We start from the raw sequence: 20,072 nt of genomic DNA on the forward strand, positions 1-20,072 counted from the left end.
CTCGACTTACAACAGTTCATTTAGTGACCGTTCAAAGTTACAATAGCACTGAAAAAAGTGACTTATGACTGTTTTTCATAGTTACAACCTTTGCAGCATTCCCATGATCATGTGATCAAAATTTAGATGCTTGGCAACTGGTTCATACTTATGACCGTTGCAGCATTTTCCAGGGTCGTGTGATCACTTTTTGCAATCTTCTGACAATCAAGGTCAACGGGGAAGACAAATTCATTTAACAACCAGATTACTAATTTATCAACTGCAGTAATTCACTTAACAATTGTGGCAAGAAAATGGACCAAAACTCACTTAACAAATTCTCACTTAACAACACTTAATTTTGGGCTCAGTTGTGTTCATAAGTCGAGGCCTACCTGTATAGAAATGAAATGAAAGATATAATGAAGAAAATAATATGAAATGAAATGAAACATAATGAAGAAAATAATGAAACAGACTAATGCTCGGCGTGCATAGGCTAATTAAAAGTTGAGGTTCCTTCTCCATTCAGCACCTTATTCAACTTTTAAAAGAGTTCCCATACATGTCATTCCATAACTACCTATTGCTTTTGGGGTTCACACTGGAAGTGTAGCTCTAGCAAATCCAGTCTTGAAGTGCAGCTGCTGGAAGGAAAAAAAAAACCACTTTCTCTTTGTGAATGCATATCAAGTCTGACATTGATTCAAAGTTATGATGACATCCCTTTTCCAAGACTATGCTTTAAGGCATTTTATTCCTGCTCTCCTGCCTGGGGGAGCAACGCTCTTATGATTCCATTATTTCAATTAACTGTGGAAATGGTTTTCTCTCCCTCTTCTTTTTTCCAGGAGGGAAATAGTAGTTTAATACTCATGAATATGTATCTTTTAAATTTGTAGGAATGATGCCTTTTGTTCACTCTGCCATAATAATTGAGACTTAGAAGTGGGGGAGGGAGCCGTGAACAGGGTACATTCAAGGCGATTACAGCTATTTTAATGTTGTCTTTTATTTAGAAGATGTTTTTGAAAATACTATCAAATATACTCCTTCCTTAATGCTTGTTTAAATTTATACAGTGTGCTTTCTTTTAGTAAATTAATTCTGAGGTGTTCTAAGAATGCACATTAATGGAACATAGACTTTTTCATATGTCACCATAATGGGTATATATTAAGCACATTTCATGATCAAAACTTATATCCAGGAAAAACGATGCTTTTGCAGTAGAAAAATGTGAAATGCTGTAAATCACCTGAATTAATGAAGTAATGGAGCAGCAAAGAAGACCGCTAGAATAGGTATTTCATAGTTCAGATGGGGAAGAATTTTCTAAACTCTTGCAAAGATGCTAAATGCAGAACTGAATTAGTGCTTCATAATATGAAAATGTTTAGGGAAGAAACTAACTGTAACATAATACTTTTTGTTAAAATGGGAAGGAAATGTCACTAGTAAATTTAGTTGTACTATAAACTGGGAAATCTGGTAGCATAACTCGCACCTATGAATCTATTATTATTAATGGTTGTTTTTTGTGGGTCAAATCTAGACCTAAAGACAAAATACATGATACTGAAAATAAGTTTTGCTGAGTTCAGTAACCTATTGGACTAGCTTTTACATCTAGAAAATTATATATTTGGATAAATTCTTTCTTGTTTCTAAAATGAAACAGTAAAAAGTACAAGGAAAAAGAAAAGTAAAAATATAAAAGAAAAATATACAAATAAGTTCCTTCCAAGTGTAAACAAATTTAGTGACTCTTCATTCCCTCTAAGGTTACAAATAATCTCTTTCCTCCATATTGCATCCCTTGCCTACATGCATATTCAAAAAACATTTTGTCTGTAAGTTCCATTTAATTATACAAAAAATATAGTCTTGGTTTTTTTTCTTCTACCTAGAATGTTTAGTCCCTTCTAGTGTCCAGTTTTTAAAATAAAATTGTTTATCATGTTATGTCTTGCAAAAACCAAAACAGTTTTATATCCTGCAATAAATTTTTTGTTCTTAATTCCAAAATCTTATTGTAAAGATTTGTATATTCCAAATTTATCTGGACTCTTAATCCATTTATAACTTTTAAAATCAAAATCTTATTTTGCTTATTATTTATTTTAAATTCTTTAAATTCTTAAACTTCTTAAAGTTTTCTTTCAGGATTGAAGTCAAACTTATCTGGCATTTTCAAACTTGTCATTTTGAAGATCTCTAATAGCTTAAAAAGTAATATGCAATATCTGAAAGTGATTAAAAAGTGACAGAACGTAATGTCCTTTAAAACATACTAAACACGGTTTCAAGCAAGATGGCTATTCCCATCATCTCCTTCCATTCACACCTTCAGTAGACTGTTGTTCAGTGCCTTCATAGGGAATAGCTGCCTGGAGTCCATGTGGGTGATCTTCCATCCTTTCCTTATTCAGAGAGGTTTAAAAGAACCAGTATATTCACTACTTCTGTAGTCTTTGACACTTTTGCAGAGACATCTCTTGTCCACCATTCCTCTTGCTGAAAATTCTTTTAATCAGCATCAATAGATAGAGGGATGTAAACTGATCCCAGATAGTGGATGCATTCTGGTCTATTAAAGAAGTAAGTCAGGTTTTATGATCATTGATTAACATTAGTCAGCTTCTGGAACTATCACAGAAAATGCGCACAGGTAGTCCTCAGCTTAGCAATGGTTCAAAATTCTGATGGACCCACATGGGGGGGAATACTAACAACTTGGATTCGAAGTTACAATGGTCGTGTTCCCCACGGCCACACAACTGAACTTTGGGGACTTGGTAACTGGGCTGCATTTACTATTTTAATATTTTATCAGCATTTACTTCTGGTTTTTGGCAAAACCATACCCATAGGGAATCATTGTTTTACTTAATGATCACAGGAGTCACTTAATGACTGTGGCAGTTGCCATAGGTACCACAGAGGTCACTAGTGACCCATTTTATAATCATCACAAGTTATGATCATGATGGGCAGTCTCCATTATGGTCAGTAATAACTTGAGGACTACCTGTACTAGATTTATTCATAGTGATTTGAAAAAAAATCCTTGAAACTATGATTTATTACCTTAAAATTAAATAGGGCAATGATGACTAACAATATTAAATGTAAGGGGCTGGAGGACAACATCAAAGACACACTACAACAACAACATTTAACAATAGTTCAGGCCATCAGGAGAGCTAGAGCAAAAACTTCGACACCTGAAGTGGTAAAAGAGGAAGTAAAGAAGAAGCAAAGGTAAAATGCAGAAGTGTTTTAAAGAACGTAGCACAAATTTGGTTAAGATATTCAGAGTTCACAACATACTGAATGGAAGAATTTCAGAAAACATTCATGTAGAGTTCATAGCTTCCTAAAATCTCACACCAGATTAACCATTTTCAAAGCCTGCTGAAGAAGCAGATTGTAATGATTTGAATGTAAAACTTCCAGCAATTATTGCTTTTCAGCCTTTGTACATTTCTACAGGTAGTCCCTGAGTTACCAATGCAACTGCGATTGGGACTGCTGTCGCCAAGTGATGCAATTGTAAAGCACAACATCACATGACAGCATTGCTTAGCAATGACAATCCAGGTAGTCTCAGTTGTTGTTGTAACCAAGATATATGGGTTGTTAAGCGGGAAGCACAGGGAGTCAGTAGGTAAAGAGGTGGGGTTGCTGCAAGGTGTGGGTGGGGTGGTCTTGGTTGGCCTAGCCCAGGACCACGTGCAAGTTAGGGGAGGGAAGTGTGAACTCAGAAATGCTGGTGAAAGAGAGTTAGAGTGCATGAGTGTCTGTATGCAAGAGCAGGGAGGCCAAGGAAAGGTGCAGGGTGCATATGATTCCAGGGAGACCATGGAAAGAGAGCACAGAGTACTGTGTGAGTGTGTGTGTGTGAGAAAGAGAGAGAGGAAGAGAGAAAGCAGGGAAGCCATAGAGGGAGGGCATGGGCTACATGCAATCACGAGGCCATGGAAAGAGGGTGTGAGATGTGTGCATAATTTCCTGCTATGATAGCTTCTTTGTGAAATCCAAACTTATCAACATCCTCAGTTTTAAATTTTATGAAGTTGGCCGCCTTCATAAGTGTGCTGAATTTAGCAAAAAAATCCCATTTCCTTTGAATTATAATTAAAAATAGTAGCAGAAGATGGTGACCTAAGCTAGAATAAGCATTTCATTTCCTCTCTTTAATTGATGTTACATTTCTGGTAAGATACCAATGTGAAAAAGATGCTCTCTTCTTTTCTCCTTGATAATTTAACAGTGGCAGTCCAATTAGCAAAAGACAAATGACACTAGATGCCCAAATGCAGTGGTTTTCTTGACCCCTGCAATGAGCTTGCCTCTAGAGGATTGGAAGCCTTATATAAATGTGTAACCATAGACATAGAGCTTTTATGTTTTCAGCTTCCTAAATTAGAGGAACCTGAAATTTGAGGGTATAAAGGAATTAGATATTATTACAAGGGCTATCTAATAAATAACATTCTTTTAATTGGATTGGGTAATCTATATGTGGATCAAAACCTTCAGGAAGTTAATACTTTTGTAGCTGACTAATAAAGGTCTGGTGTGGGGATACTTCATATTTTCTGGACATTTTTATTTGCTGCAATATATGTTTCTATTGCTGTTGGGATTTTTGGTATATAATGTATAGCTTATGTGTACATAATCTATACATTATATACCATGCCAATGGGATGCATCTTGAAATTGAGTTATAACCACCAACTATTCTTGTAACAAAGCTGCGGGATATTGTGTAGTATTGTAAGCTGATGCTGCATGACATTATTGCAGATAGATAGGCAGGCAGGCAGGCATTGGTGAGGAAAATGTTTGATGGATACCAAAAGGACTTTCTCTGGAGAGATCCATGCCCATAGAAGCCACACTGGAGGTTATTGCCTAAGAAGAGGATGCAAAATTAGTGCAACATTGCTGAAGTGTTGGTATTACATTTTTAATCTGATTTCCATGACTCTGTCTTCAACTCTGTTAAGGATCATATTCTTCATCTGTCCTGGGAGAATCCTCATATTGACAGTCTTGTTGCCAAAATATATATCTGCATTTGTTTTTAAGTCGAGATTGAGTTTCCTTCCTTCTTCAAAATGGGCCTTTTAGCCTCATGAAATCTCTAAATAACAGTCATTGCTCAATAACGAGTGCCATGCTTTGATGAACTATTCTGGCTTTAATGCTCACTAGTTTGACTGTAGAACAGTGGTACATGCTTCAAGGTATCTATAGTTACAACAGCTAAGTGCCATAACTACCTTCATGAGAAGACCTAACTATCAAGATGCACAGAGCAAGGAGAAACTGTCTTCTAAAGCAGCGATCGCCAACTGGTGGGCTGCGGCCCACTGGTGGACCGCGAGAAAATTTTGGTGGTCTGCGGAGAAATGTCACTCCCAGAGCACCCCCCCCCCAAAGCAATTAATCCAGGCTGCGGAGGAACACAAGACTGCGCTGCCCACATGGCCCGTGGGAAACCCCCCCCTCCCACTCACTCCTTACCTGGCAAACTTGCCTGCTAAATTGCTATTTTTCCTTTTTCTCACCATCAGCTGTTTCTGTGCTGGGAGATGTAGATTAGCTAGAAAGCAGGAAACCGTTGTTTTTGGGTAAAAGTTGGTCTTTTTTATTATAAAAAATTCAATATTTATATAAATATTTATATTTACATACGAGCCATGTCCAGCCAGTCACATGACCACCAAGTCACACTCACAAATTAGGTCACGCCCACACAACTGGTTGTTAATACATTTGCATCCCACCCCTGCCCCTATGTGCTTGTGTGTTTGAGAGAGAGGGAGGGAGGGAGATAGATAGATAGAAAGGTTAGATCTCTCTCTCTCCCACCAACGTCAGCAAGCCACCGTCAGTCAAAATTCATATTAGTGGTCCTTGGGATTTAAAATTATGAGTTTGGTTGTCCCTGAGGTCCAAAAGGTTGGCGACCCCTGGTCTAAAGAACAATGTAACTAGACTGTAAATTTGGCAGGTTGGAGAGACTGTTATCTGTGAGTGACATAAATCTTGGCTGAAGGAAAAGCACAAGTTCATTATTCAAAAGTGAAATAATATGGCACTAATTTAACTCATTTCTATAGCTTAAATTGATAAAGATGACACAAAGAATAACGTTATCTGTCATTTTATTATTATGTGAGAGCCTGCTAAGAAAGGTAATTTTGAAACCTGAATTTTTCTTTGGAGACTTTGACCTATTTTACTCTTTTCTTTGGACAAAAGATACAGCAATGTTTAAAAGTTTGCAAGTCTTTTGAATTTTAAATATTGACCTAAAATATGACCTAAAATATGGTTTTCCACACATCCTAACTAGAATAAGAGAACCTATTAAGCAAATGAATCAATACCACTATACTTGTTCATTGATGTTTTTAAAGAAAATGATCCAAAACTACATATTTGTGTGTGACAAATGTTTGTGAACTTCTAGGATTATTAGTTCATTTGAAGGGAAATTAAAGTCAGGTGTTTCAATCAATAGGATTATTATCAAGCATGAGTAGTCTTGCCTTATTTAAAAGATAGAATTCTGGTATATTCACTATCAAAGTCTGAAACAGATATGTGGAAGTGTGTTATGGCTCAAATAAAGGAGATTTCTGAGGACATCCCAAAAACAGTTATTGATGCTCACCAGGCTGAAAATGGTTTCAAAACTATTTCCTAAGAGTTTGACTCCACTACTTAGGTAATTCTAGTGAATCAGGGAGGTGTCTGCCCGAGCTGCTTCAGAATATTAACTTTTTTCTCAGAGCTTAAAAATGTGTCAGCCCTTTTACCCTAGGCAATGGTTCTTGTAAATGTCCATCAAGGTTTTCCTCCTTACTCTCTAGATATGGGTGTCTTCTGAACAAACCCTATGCAATGTATCCATCTCTGTGTTTTTTCCTCATGATCTGTAATTTGAAGTTTTCAGGATTCAAAACCCATATGTAATTTTGGGTATATCTGAAGTCTATTGGGAAGCCCACCAGTATCTGCAGTTCTCAAAGGCAAACTTAGTATGCTTGAATAGTTGGTTATTGAGTCACACACTTTATCTCAAGAGCAATTTGGCAAAAAAGAAAAAAAATATGCTTCAGTAGGAATGTCTGTGCAGGCAGTAGCAGATCTGTGGATTGATAGATAAATGGACAAGCCAGTCGTGCAAATAGTATTGCACTCACTACTTAAATGAGATATTACAAAATTCACTGGATTGTTCAAGAAGGTTAATCAGGCAGAGTAAGATAAAGAAAGCAAATGCATGAGCTATTTAGATGTCTTACTGGCAAATGTGATATTCATTCAAAGATAAAATTGGCAAAGGTTTCTTTCCGATGCTTACAGTATGAAAGGTAATATTAAAGCAGCCTTTGCAATCTTTAATAGATTGCTAGATAGTTTAGAAGACAGCCAGTAAATCTTATTAGGAGATTCTTAATTAGGCTGTGCTGGAAACGTAAATGATGGAGTTATCAGATATTACATATATAATTTAGACTTTAAAATCTGTCATAATACTTGTAAATCACATTTTACCCAGCCTGTTTTTATTGTGTCACACTTCTCCATATAAAGGCTTTAAGTTTAAAACATTGTACCTAATCATCTTGAAGAAAAAAGACATCAGCCTAGACAATTTTTGCATGCATCTTCTCATTATCTACTGTGTTGTTCCTGAATTTAAATTAGGTTGCCATGCATAGCAAGCTAATGCAAAGATTCTAAGAAGCAGGTCTGGAACGTATTAAGTTAAAAATAGGAGTACTGTATCTGGGCTGCAAAAATTCAGATAATTGGCAGAGATAGCAAAACATGAAAATAAAATCTTTGCTTCCATCAACTGGTTCTCTGGATTTTTGCCATTGTACTATAGTACCCTTGGAGAAAAACAAGTTTAATTTGCAGGAAAAACAAAATATGCAAAATGTTAATATAAAGCACACTGGAAAACAGCAACTGTTTGATCTGAACAACATGTATTGTGCATGTCTGTCTCTATTTCTTAACTTTGAGGGAGCAAAGACGGGGCAGTGTTTAATCACAAGTACTCAAACCCAGTTCCACATGGATAGATCATCTGATTGGAGGCTCTTTTTTTCTCCTTTGTTTTTTATGAATGCAATTACCTACTGAAACCAGATAAAGATTCAAATCATTCTTCAGAAGTATATTTTATTGACGTAAGGAGAATGTACCTTCAAGTTAAAAAAAATTGGTGATCAATCCAACTTCAACTTTTCATTTGCTTTCATTTGTTTGGCTTGAGCTGAAAGCACTTTCCCCCTTGCTTTTAGACAACCCCATTGTCAGTTGTTTAAATCCTTTTTTTTTAAGGCTAGGCCAATATCATGCCATGACATTTGAAAGAAATTTGAGATGGGAAATGCTTTTCATTCCCAGCAACTAATTGCATATATTGGGTGAGTCAGAACTTCTGGGATGTTAAGACATTGATTATATCCAACATGTGATTTAAAAAAGTTTTTCCATGTAGTCTCAGAAGAGCTTGTGCTTGATTCAGAGTTTATGCTGTTATTGCAAATGGATCTTGTCTAGAATAAGTGTTTATTTCCACAATGTGACAATGGATTGATGACATTTACAAAGGATTCAAATTGTTTCTCTTATTTGCTTTAGCTTTCTTCAGTTTTGTTTGTATGTGTTTTATGGGACCACAGATAGTGTGTGTGTGTGTGTGTGTGTGTGTGTGTGTGTGTGTGTGTGTGTATCTCCAAATAATAAGTCAGTCAGCTTCATATTCTGGGTTGTTCTGAAGTTGTTATACATAACTACCCAACACAGGTAGTCCTTGACTTACAAGTAGTCCCACAACAACTGTTCAAAGTTAAAACAGATCCTGCCCAAAAGGCATTTATGATCCAGTTCCAAATTCTGATGGCTGCCCCCCTGCAGTCACATGACTGTGATTTACAATGTTTTCGCTGAAAACTGAAATTTACTTCAGGTTTTTGGCAAAAATGCCCCATAGCAATCAATGGCCATAACATTCACCAAATGACCAGTTAAGATTCACTTAACTGCCTCAAAAAAAATCATAAAATCAGCCCAGCCACATAGGTGGCCCACTTTACGACTGTCATAACTTACAACTGTAATATGAAGGCTCCATTATGATCATAAGTTGAGGACTACCTGAATGAAAAACCAGAGAAATTCCATATATTGTTTTGTTCTTTTGTTTATTTTTCACTCTATGTGTATCTCAATTAATAGACTCTGGGTGGCATACAAATACAAATTGAACAAAACTCTACCCACATCTACATTTAAAAACAGATCAATAACACTTGACAAAATACTTGTAAGATAAAAGTGTCCTTTGGGCCGAGCTACATTACCCATTGACCACATCTTAGATACTCCCATGTAGTGTTTTGGCATCAGTGTGGAAATAGTCTGCCACTTCCTTCTTCTATGATGCTTTTCCCTCCCATTCTCCCAGTCTAGCTTACAGCCTTGGCATTGCCAAGTGGTCTCCCATTGAAGCTTAGCTTCTGAGCCCAAAGAAGGTTTGTCAGGTGCTTCACAGCTGAGATACCTTGCTTTGTTGTATGAAAGGTAATCAAGATGATTGTGTTCATCATTTGCCTAATAAAACTAAGGATGCAGTTATCTGAATATGCCCAGTGCGTTGTGGGGAAATGATGTGTGGAAAAAGGTTGGCATTTCTGACTTTTAAAAACCTATTTATGGCGACATTTATTACATCGTAAGAAAGCTTAGTTGCCTCATAAATAGAATCATTATGTTCAGCTCTCAGGTTGTGGGATCATTAAGGGTTTTGTCTGAGTTGCTAAATTTGAGACACATATTCAGAACTGTATCCTCAGTGTACAGCTTTTCCACATACTAGAATTACTGAATCTTATCCAAGTTTAACCATCTGATCTAGTAAATGGAGTGGAAGAATATAATTGTTTGGCTTTGAGCTATAAGACGCCATGGTGAATTTTCTAAGTATTTACCAGCATTTAAAAGCAATCCTTTTTAATACAGTTGAATACAGTTGAAGCTCATTTCTGAGTAAAAGATGTGAATATTGCTTGGGAAAAATTGAGGTGTTCAATATCACCAAATATCACTTATTTAACAGATAACAGATAATCAGAGTTGGAAGGGACCTTGTAGGTCATCTAGTCCCACCCCCTGCCCAAGCGGGAGACTACACCATTTCTTACAAATGGCAGTCCAGTCTCTTCTTGAAAGTCTCAACAGATGGCGCTCCCACAACTTCTGAGGGCAAGCTGTTTCATTGGTTGATTGTTCTCACTGTCAGAAAGTTTCTCCTTATTTCCAGGTTAAATCTCTCCTTGTTCAGTTTCCATCCATTATTCCTTGTCTGGCCTATAGGCGCTTTAGAAAATAGCTTGACCCCTTCCTCCATGTGGCAGCCCCTCAAATATTGGAAGACCGCTATCATGTCTCCCCTGGTCCTTCTCTTTACTAGACTAGCCAAGCCCAGTTCCTGCAACCGTTCGTTGTATGTTTTAGCCTCCAGTCCCCTAATCATCCTGGTTGCTCTTTTCTGTTCTTTTTCTAGAGTCTCAACATCTTTTTTATAATGTGGTGAACAAAACTGGATGCAGTACTCTAGGTGTGGTCTTACTAAGGCTTTATAGAGTGGTATTAGTACTTCCCTTGATCTTGACTGTATCCCTCTGTTAATACAACTTAGGATTGCATTAGCTTTTTTGGCTGCTGCTGCACATTGCTGGCTCATATTTAGCTGGTTGTCCACTAAGACTCCAAGATCCCTCTCACAGTTACTGCTATTGAGCCTGGTTTCATCCAGTCTATATGTGTACTTTTGGTTTTTCTTGCCTAAGTATAGGACTTTACTTTTCTCTATACTGAATTTCATTTTATTAGATATGGCCCAGTGTTCTAGTCTGTCAAGATCCATCTGGATCTTGAGCCTATCTTCTTGGGTGTTAGCTATTCCTGCCAGATTAGTATCATCTGCAAATTTGGTAAGTTCCCCTTCTATTTCCTCATCTAAGTCGTTAATGAAGATATTGAGTACTGGGCCTAAGACGGAACCTTGTGGCACCCCACTGCTTACTTCTCTCCATGGTGACTTAGACCCATTAAGGACTACTCATTGAGTATGGTTTGCCAGTCAGTTGTGAATCCATCTAGTGGCGGTGCTATCTATTCCACTTTTTTCTAGCTTACTAAGAAGTAGGTTGTGGTCTACTTTGTCGAATGCCTTGCTGAAATCTAAATATATTATGTCCACAGTATTTTGCTGGTCTACTAATTTAGTCACTGTGTTGAAGAATGAAATAAGATTGGTTTGGCATGATCTGTTTTTAACAAACCCGTGCTGACTGCTAGTTATTACTTTACTTGTTTCTCGATGTTGGCAGATCTGTTTTTTTATTATCTTTTCCAGTATCTTCCCGGGTATTGATGTTAGGCTGATTGGTCTATAGTTTCCTGGGTCTGTTTTTTTCCCCTTTTTTGAAAATGGGAACCACATCAGCTCTTTTCCAGTCCTCTGGTAGTTCCTGATGCTCCAGGATTTTTGAAAGATATGGTGCAGTGGTTCTGAGATGACTTCTTCCAGCTCCTTTAAAACTCTGGGATGTAATCCATCAGGCCCCAGTGATTTGTTTTTCATCAAGATCAGACAGGTATTCTCTCACTATTTTTTTGCTTATTTTAACTTTTATTTCTGGTCTGTCTTTTACAGTTATGTTTTTGGTGGGTTGAGCTATAGTTTCTTTTTGCATGAAGACGGATGCAAAGAATGAGTTAAGCAGTTCTGCTTTCTCTCTGTTGCCTGTTACTTCCTTGCCATCTTCTCTCTTTAGTGGACCGACCATTTCCTTGATTTTTTTTCTTGTTATTTATATGTTGGAAGAAACTTTTTTTATTATCTTTGACTTTTGTTGCAAGTCTTTGTTTGTTCTGAGCCTTTGCTATCCTGACTTCGTCTTTGCAGATTCTGGCTATCTGCTGATATTCTGCCTTAGTTGTATGTCCTTCTTTCCATTTTTTGTACTTGTCCTTTTTTTCTTTCAATTTGCCAGAGAGATCTTTGTGCAGCCATGCTGGTTTCTTCTTGGATTTCTTGTTTTTCTTTCTCAGTAGTATTGTGCTGGTCTGGGCTTCTATGATCGTACTTTTTAGAGTTTCCCAAAATTCTTGAGTTGTTTTCCCCTTTAGGATTTTCATCCATGGAACCTTTCCCAATATCTCTCTGAGTTTATTAAAATAAGCTCTTTTAAAATCCAAGACTCTGGTGTCGTTATGTTCTATTGCTTGTGTTTGTGTTATGTTGAATTCTAGTATGACATGGTCACTCTCACCCAAGGTTCCTGCAGTTTCAACTCCCTCTATCGCTTCTTCTCTGTTTGTAAGAATTAAATCCAGTATGGCTGTCCCTCTAGTTTCACACTCTACCTTTTGGACAACAAAGTTGTCAGCTAGGTTGGTTAGGAATTTATTTGATTTCTCACTTGGTACAGAATTAGTTTTCCAATTGATATCAGGATAATTGAAGTCTCCCATTACTATTGTTGTGTGTTTCCTTCATATGTTTGTTAGTTGGCTGGCAAAAAGGACATCTATTTTTTCTGCTTGATTGGGTGGCCTATAATATACGCCTATGGCCATGTCATTCTTTTTTTCTTTTATATTGACCCATATGCATTCTAGGAGGTTTCCATCTTTGGTTTCATGCATTTCTGTAGCAATATAGTGGTCCTTTACATACAGTGCAACTCCACCTCCTCTTTTATGGGGTCTGGTTTTTTTGAATAGTTTGCATCCTTCTACCAGTTGTTCCAGTCATGGGTTTCATCCCACCAAGTTTCTGTTATTCCAACTATATCATATTTACCTTCATGTATTTGTAGTTCGAGTTCACCCTGTTTGTTCCCCAGACTTTGTGCATTTGTATATAGGCACTTGAGATCTTTATGTCTGACACTGTGTTTACTGTCTACATAACCTGTGTTGTGCCTGCCTGTCCCTCTTTATTGCCACCTGTTTGATTAGTGCACATGGTATGACACTCACTATTAAATGCTTGGTTTTGGTTGGCATCAAGGTTGATAATCTTATCTGCACAAACATCTATTTTGCATGCACTGGTATCCTTATTAGCTTTAGGCTGCTGGGGACAGAGATGTTCTGAATCCATTAATACTCTGTCCCTGCTGTTCAGTTTAAATGTTTATCTGGGAAATCTGTGAATTTAATGCCAAGTAACTCAATCCCGTTTTTTGATGGATGCAAACCATCTCTTTTGTACAGTTTTTCATTGGACCAGCTGCAGACATGACTAATAAAACCAAAGCCTTCCCTTTTACACCACTCCTTTAGCCACACATTAAACTCTGCTACACGCTGCCCTTTCCCTTTTTGTTCCTTGTATACTGGTAGAACCTCTGAAAAGATAAGCCTACAGTCCATATTACTAAGTTCATACCCCAAGCTCTGGAAGTTTTTCTGAACAGAAAGTACATCCTTCCGGGACAGATCATTTGTACCAAGATGTATAATAGCATCAACATCACAGTCCTTGCTGGCATTCTTGACTATCTTAAGAATACACTTCTTGTCTCTGCTGGCAGTAGCACCTAGTAGACACCTGACCTCTTTCAAAACCTCAGTATTCTTTCCTAAATTTACATCCCTTACAATTGAGTCCCCAACCAGAAGGTGACTTCTCTTTTTGGATGCCTTACTCTTGTGTGACTGGTGCTTAATACCTGATTCACACTTTCTCCTTTCCAAAGTAAGTTCTTCTTCTAGGACCATGATCCCCAGCTTACTTGAGTTATCATTATCACAACTACCTTGACCTGTCACTTTAGTGTCCCTATTAAGGTCAGCAAGGGCATTGTAGCTGTTATGCTGGGACACAGCAAAAGTTTTGTGTTTATGATCCACAGCTCTCTCCCTGCCAGATCCCACGGTTGTCCATACTGCCCTTTTCCTGTAGGATCTTTGTGGTAGTGGAGGCTGGTAGCACGGCAGCTCAATAGATGGCTGGATTGGGCACCTAATTTCTGCTTGGAGAGCACAGATTAGAGATTCTAGATAGGTAATCTGTCCATGTAGACTGGTAATTTTTTTACAAAGAGGACAGTGTCCAAGTTTGAAAAGAGTACTACGAAAGACAGCTGTAAAACAAGTATTACACTGAACTAAGCCAGTCATTTTGAAATATAAAATCACAATCTCAAGCACACTTACTCTAAATGTCTTATTGGTATTCTTGGTTTATAGTTATATGATTCCGGCGTGCGGGCCGCTATCTTTCTCCTTTCTACTCACCCTCTGCTTCCTTCACAAGCAGCCAGCAGCTCCTCCCACAACCTCTGGGAATTTGAAATGCAATGGAAGCAATTCAAACTGCCTCTCTTTTTTCTACTCACCCTCTGCTTCCTTCACAAGCAGCCAGCAGCTCCTCCCACAACCTCTGGGAATTTGAAATGCAATGGAAGCAATTCAAACTGCCTCTCTTTTTTCTACTCACCCTCTGCTTCCTTCACAAGCAGCCAGCAGCTCCTCCCACAACCTCTGGGAATTTGAAATGCAATGGAAGCAATTAAAACTACCTCTCTTTTTTCTACTCACCCTCTGCTTCCTTCACAAGCATCCAGCTTAATCAACTAATATACTGAATATGTATTGAGGGAAGCTATATTGGAAGATGATGAAAATGATTTTAAAACCAATGACCTGTGTGCTATGCTGATGGCGCTACTCTGATAAATGATCAGCAATGAAAAACAAGGAGCACATGAAAATACAGATTACAACTAAATATAAAGAAGATCAGACTGATGATTAATGAGAGTGCATTTGGTGTACTGGTTATAGTGCTGGCATAGAAACTAAAAGCCTGTGACTACCAGTCCTAATTTAGGTATGAAAGCTGGCTGGGTAACTTTAGGCCAGCCATTCTCTCTTAACCCAATCTATCTTATAGGGTTGTTGTGGAGAAAACAGGAGGTGGAGGATGTACTAGATATGTTTTCTGCCTTGAGTTACTTATAAAGCAAAAAAGCAGGATAAAACCCCAATCAACGAATGCTGTATAGTAACCAGCCTTAGAACTAACAAATTCTGAAGTGATAGATAGCTTCCACCTTTTAAGATTAATGATTAACAGCAAAGAAACAAGCAGTAAAAAATACACCGCAGACCGTCACTTAGTAAAATATCAATGAAGTCTTTGGAAAATAATTCAATAACTGAGATGTGTCCAGGCATACAAAGATCAGAACTGTGCATGGAGTGATTTTCTGTGTGGCACTCTTTCAAAGCGAAAATTGGATTTTGAAAAATGATAGGAAGAGTATTAACACTTTTAAACTTTGTTATTGGTGAAGAATGTAAGGAATTGATAGTCACCTAACAGTTGGGTTGGAAATATATAAACCAGGATAGACATTTAATACTGTCTCTTTAAGGGAATGCTAAAATTGTAATTGGGTGTGGTTCCTCAAACAGCCATAAGATGGAGCCAGAAACCTGGGTTGTTAGTTGTGTTGTTAGTTGCTAGTTGTTCTGAAGTTCAATGTTCTTGGTTCCTGCATTTTTCCCTATTGACTGTTGCTGATCGTGGTTCTTCTTAGATTGCTGTGAGTCTATTTACTGAACTGTGTATGATACTGGACTTCGTTATTTGGATTATCCCTGGACCGAAAACTGACTGATTTAACCATGTATGACTTGGACTGCTTGTTGGACTTTGCTTAACCATTTACTGGAAGTTAAACCTACATGTTACTATTCGGTGTATCTGTGTGCTGGTCGTGTGTTATTCAACATCACTCTCACTACATTTCCCTGTGTGCACTCATTCTCCTAATGGGGAATTACCTCAACAAAGACTCCTGAGAATGACATTAATAACCAAAAGTACAAACAAATGGATCATCAGCTCAACCTAGAATGCTCACTGGAGGCATAAATCACCTGGCTCAAATCATTATATTTTGGACACATTAGGCAAACCTCTAATTCACTGGAAAAGCCTGTGATGCTTGTTGCTGGGCAAAGTGGAAGGAAAGAGAAGAAAAGGACCATTAGTGGGTGGACTGGATTATGACTGCAATGCACGCATGTTGACAGAAAACCGGAAGGGTCAAGTTGGGATATTCCCTCCCAGAAAAGGTGTATTTATGTGGTTGCTAAGATCTGGCAAGGAATTTTCATCAGTCAGATGTGCTAATTAGGATTTGATTATCAGGGTTTTACTTGATTTCTAAATTGTAAAAATTTGGGTAAAGAAATAAAAGTGCATTTAAAAATGTACGCATATTACAAGAAAAAAATGGAATGCATTATTAAGGATAAAATATGCTTTAGGGACATTTAAATATGTATGTATATTCATGCAGATGTCTGTGTGGAAACAGAGCAGAAAACATTATGGAAAAATATTCAAAAGTAGTAGGTTGAAAATAGTCTGATTCATCCTCACCAAATTGAATTGCACTATAGAATTAGGTAATAATGATAATTTTAAGTGAACTAAGTTCGGTTTGTTGGGCAGTTCTATTGGCATTTTATTTTGGGCTATCTTAAGAATAAGAAGTTTGTACAGTGATTTATAGTATCATATAATTATTAATACATGATGGTGGAAGCAGATCCTACCCATTCTGTAATGGGCATAAAATATGTACTTTGACCAATTGTTATGTTACAGCAACAGCAATGCGTATCTTTTAATGTTTTATAAGAGCAATGGGAATTATAAAATATTCTGAAATTTTTTGATACGATATTGTTAAGCTGTATAAATGAGTGGTTTTCAATTGCTACATTTGGTACTTTTTTATTCATGCAGCATTTTAAAAGCATTTAAAAAATACTAAATAATGGAATCTGACTTTTTACTGGTGTGACTGTTAATTTGCAGAACTTGTAATTGTCTGGGGAAAACCAATGGGGGATAATATATAATTGAGGGCAACTATATTTGAGGTAGAGTAGATATCAAACAAAATTAGGGTGGAGCAAGGGTAGAGTTGGCAACTTAGGTTTTTGCAAAAAATATTTGCTTTTCATTTATAGTACTTACTAGGTGCCTTTGCTTTTGGGGGATAAAATAATATATTTACATTTTTGTGCTAAATTAATTCCTATTGCTGTTAATATTTTATAGTTTTAATCCCTTGCATAATTTTATTTTGGAATATTTTACAGCAACAGTGATGTTTCTGAATATGAACATTACATATTTATTCCTGATTTTATAAACTCAGAGTGTTTTTTTTTAAAGCTTGACCTAATTCCTTTCTTGAAACAAGAAATAAAGTAATAAGCAAGAACTATTGCAGAATGGAGATGGGTGCCTTTCCTCTTGGTCTCCTCTATTCTCTAGAGTCTGAGTTGATTTGACAGTCATAAACAGTGGTGCTGGCAAGATTAAGTAAGCCTAGTCTGTACGTCCTTCTGGCCCGCATCACCATGTATCCCACTCACTGTTCCGTCTTAGAGATGTAAATATGGCATCTGTGTTCTCTCCTCTCCGCAGCTGTTTCCCATCAGATTCTCTCTATCTCTCCTCAAGTGGAGAAACACAATCCTATTTTTCTCACTTGTAGCCATTCTATATTATTTTATTTTCACTTGTCGGATTACAAAACGGGGGCTGAAAAATAAGATATAGGATATGGGAATACTGCATGGATTAGCATGTTATGCAACCTTAGGCAACGAGGCTATGTTTATTACTATGTTTTTTTTTCTTATCAAATTCTAAGATTTAATTTTTAATATCAAAAATGTATTAAAAAATAAACATTTTCTAACCAGGACTCCTAAATTGTCAAGCATCATTCTGGCTTGATGTGTTTTAATCAGAATGGTTAGGGACAGGGGTGGGATTCTACCGGTTCACACCGGTTTGGTAGAACTGGTTGTTCTGATGTCCGGTAGTTTGGAGAACTGATAAAATGGGCCCCTGGCTGACCCCGCCCCTCTCCACCCACTCCTTTGTTTCCTGCCCAGTCAGTCCTTATCACGCATGCATGACATCACATGCATGCACAACAATCTCTGATGGCATTCTCCCCCTGCCCGCCCTGCTCTGCCCCGCCCAGTCACTCCTTATAGTGCATGCACTACATCACTTCCCACCTTTTCCCGCCCACCGCCATCACTGGCTTGCAGCAGCAGCAGTGCCAGCCAGCCAGCCAGCCAGCCAGCCAGCCAGCCATCGCTACCTGTCTTTCGCCACCCTGCCTGATCTGGGTGAGTGAGGGCTTTGCAAGCCCCGATCGCCACCACCGCCAGCCGCCCTCGCCTGGCCTGCCTGCCTCCCCCGGACTGCCTGCCTCCCCCAGCCACCATTGCTGAAGATGCAAATTGGTGTGACCTCCAAGCAAGCCCCGGTCTCCTACCTGCCGCCACCACCAGCCCCGGTTGACTTCCAGACTGCCAAGCCGCCCTTGCCAATGCTACTTGCCTTGCCCAGCCGCCACCTTCCCCCTGTAGCCCACCGCACTGTTGATTTCTGGCCTTCCACCACCGATTGGTGAGTGAGGAGGCAAGTAGCAAGCCCCACCAGTTGCCTACCTCCTCCTGCCGCCGCCGCTAGCTCCGGTTGAGTGCCGACTCCCTTTTGAATGGTTGCTGAATGAATGGTAGTAATGGAGTAGTATACTACTTGCAAAATGTACCGATAAATTGAATTCACTAGAGATGAGTCTCTTAAGAAATATATATGATACAAGAAGTAATAGAGTCAAGAATGAATGGATGATGTTTGAATAGGAACAGAATTAAATGCGTGATGATGAAAGTATTTCAGACCGCTTGGCCATATACAGAAAATGGGTAAGAATTAAATCACAACAAAAATACATGAAGAAATAGTGAATTTGGGAAAAATGTTAAGACTGAAAAAGTCATGGTTGTATGAAATTGATAACTCATTGAAAGAACCAAGAGTACTGTATGAATATGGTAGGAGTGCAGATGTTGCAAGGATAGAAAAATGGAGAAGTATCATGAATATTGCTAATACAGAGAATATTTCCTTTTGTCTCCTGCCTTTTATATGTTTTGATCATTACTGGTCACTGTTTTCTGTGCTTTGTATAATTTATGCCAGAAGTGCGTACCTGCCCCTGCTGGATTGCAGTTTCCACTTTCCTAGCATGGCTAGATAGAAATATAATCAAGTAACACAATAGCTGTCATAAAGGGGTAAGGTGCAAATAGTTTCAAATGACATGTAAGACATCAAGAACTGTCCCCTTCCCATTTGCAGGATGCTTCCTTTTATACAGATTAATCTTTATAATCAGCTGGGAAGACTTCCAAACCAAACACCTTGCTGTAGCCTCCTAATACACTTATTTTCCAAGAAAGTTTTTGTAGCCCAGACACAATTTCCTGAAATTTGGATGAGGGAAATTTACTCCTTGTTTCCTAATAAAATAACTTTTGACTTCCCAGTTAGGACCTGATGATACAAATTCTCAAATCTTAAACTATATTATTGGAAATTGTTTTAAAAATTTCGTAACCCATTTTTACAGATAATTGAAGATATGATAATTGCCCTCGCAATTTGGAATAAAAAGTTAGAATATGCTATTTAACAAATTAATGGTCTTATTTCTAAATAATGTTAATTTTGGTAGTTTTTTTATGAATGTGAAATAAGACTAATTCATCAAAAGATTATTTTCAAGTTTATGAATTTTTAAGAAAATTTGAATGTCAAATTTTTATGCTGCAAATATAATATATTTGAAGAAAGTTGTTCCCATGCAATTTGGTCATATGACTGTTCCATAGTTATCCCTTTTTGATTGAACACAGGAATTCACATTATTATGAATATGATCTTGGGTAGAGAAATATGGTTTAAATATGTTACTGCTATATTTAATTATATATCAAAAACTTTATTTATTTTTATGAAGAAATTTGGACTTACTGAGCATGGAAAGTAGGTCAGAATTATTTGCTGGAAAAATACTGCTAAAGTCCCTGCATTCAACCTCTTGTCTTTGAATGAATGTGTTCAACCTCTGTCTTTG

General features: G+C 37.6%; 1 protein-coding gene across 2 annotated transcripts in view; it reads left to right on the plus strand.

Annotated features, from left to right (window-relative positions):
* The window catches only part of HECW2 (HECT, C2 and WW domain containing E3 ubiquitin protein ligase 2), a 195,469-nt gene that overhangs the window by 50,141 nt on the left and 125,256 nt on the right, over window positions 1-20,072 (plus strand). The window lies entirely within an intron of this gene.

Source organism: Notechis scutatus, chromosome 1 (assembly GCF_049901735.1).
Source record: "Notechis scutatus isolate UNSWTSFEM ecotype Mainland chromosome 1, rNotScu1.2, whole genome shotgun sequence".
In the NCBI taxonomy this organism is placed as follows: Eukaryota; Metazoa; Chordata; class Lepidosauria; order Squamata; family Elapidae; genus Notechis; species Notechis scutatus.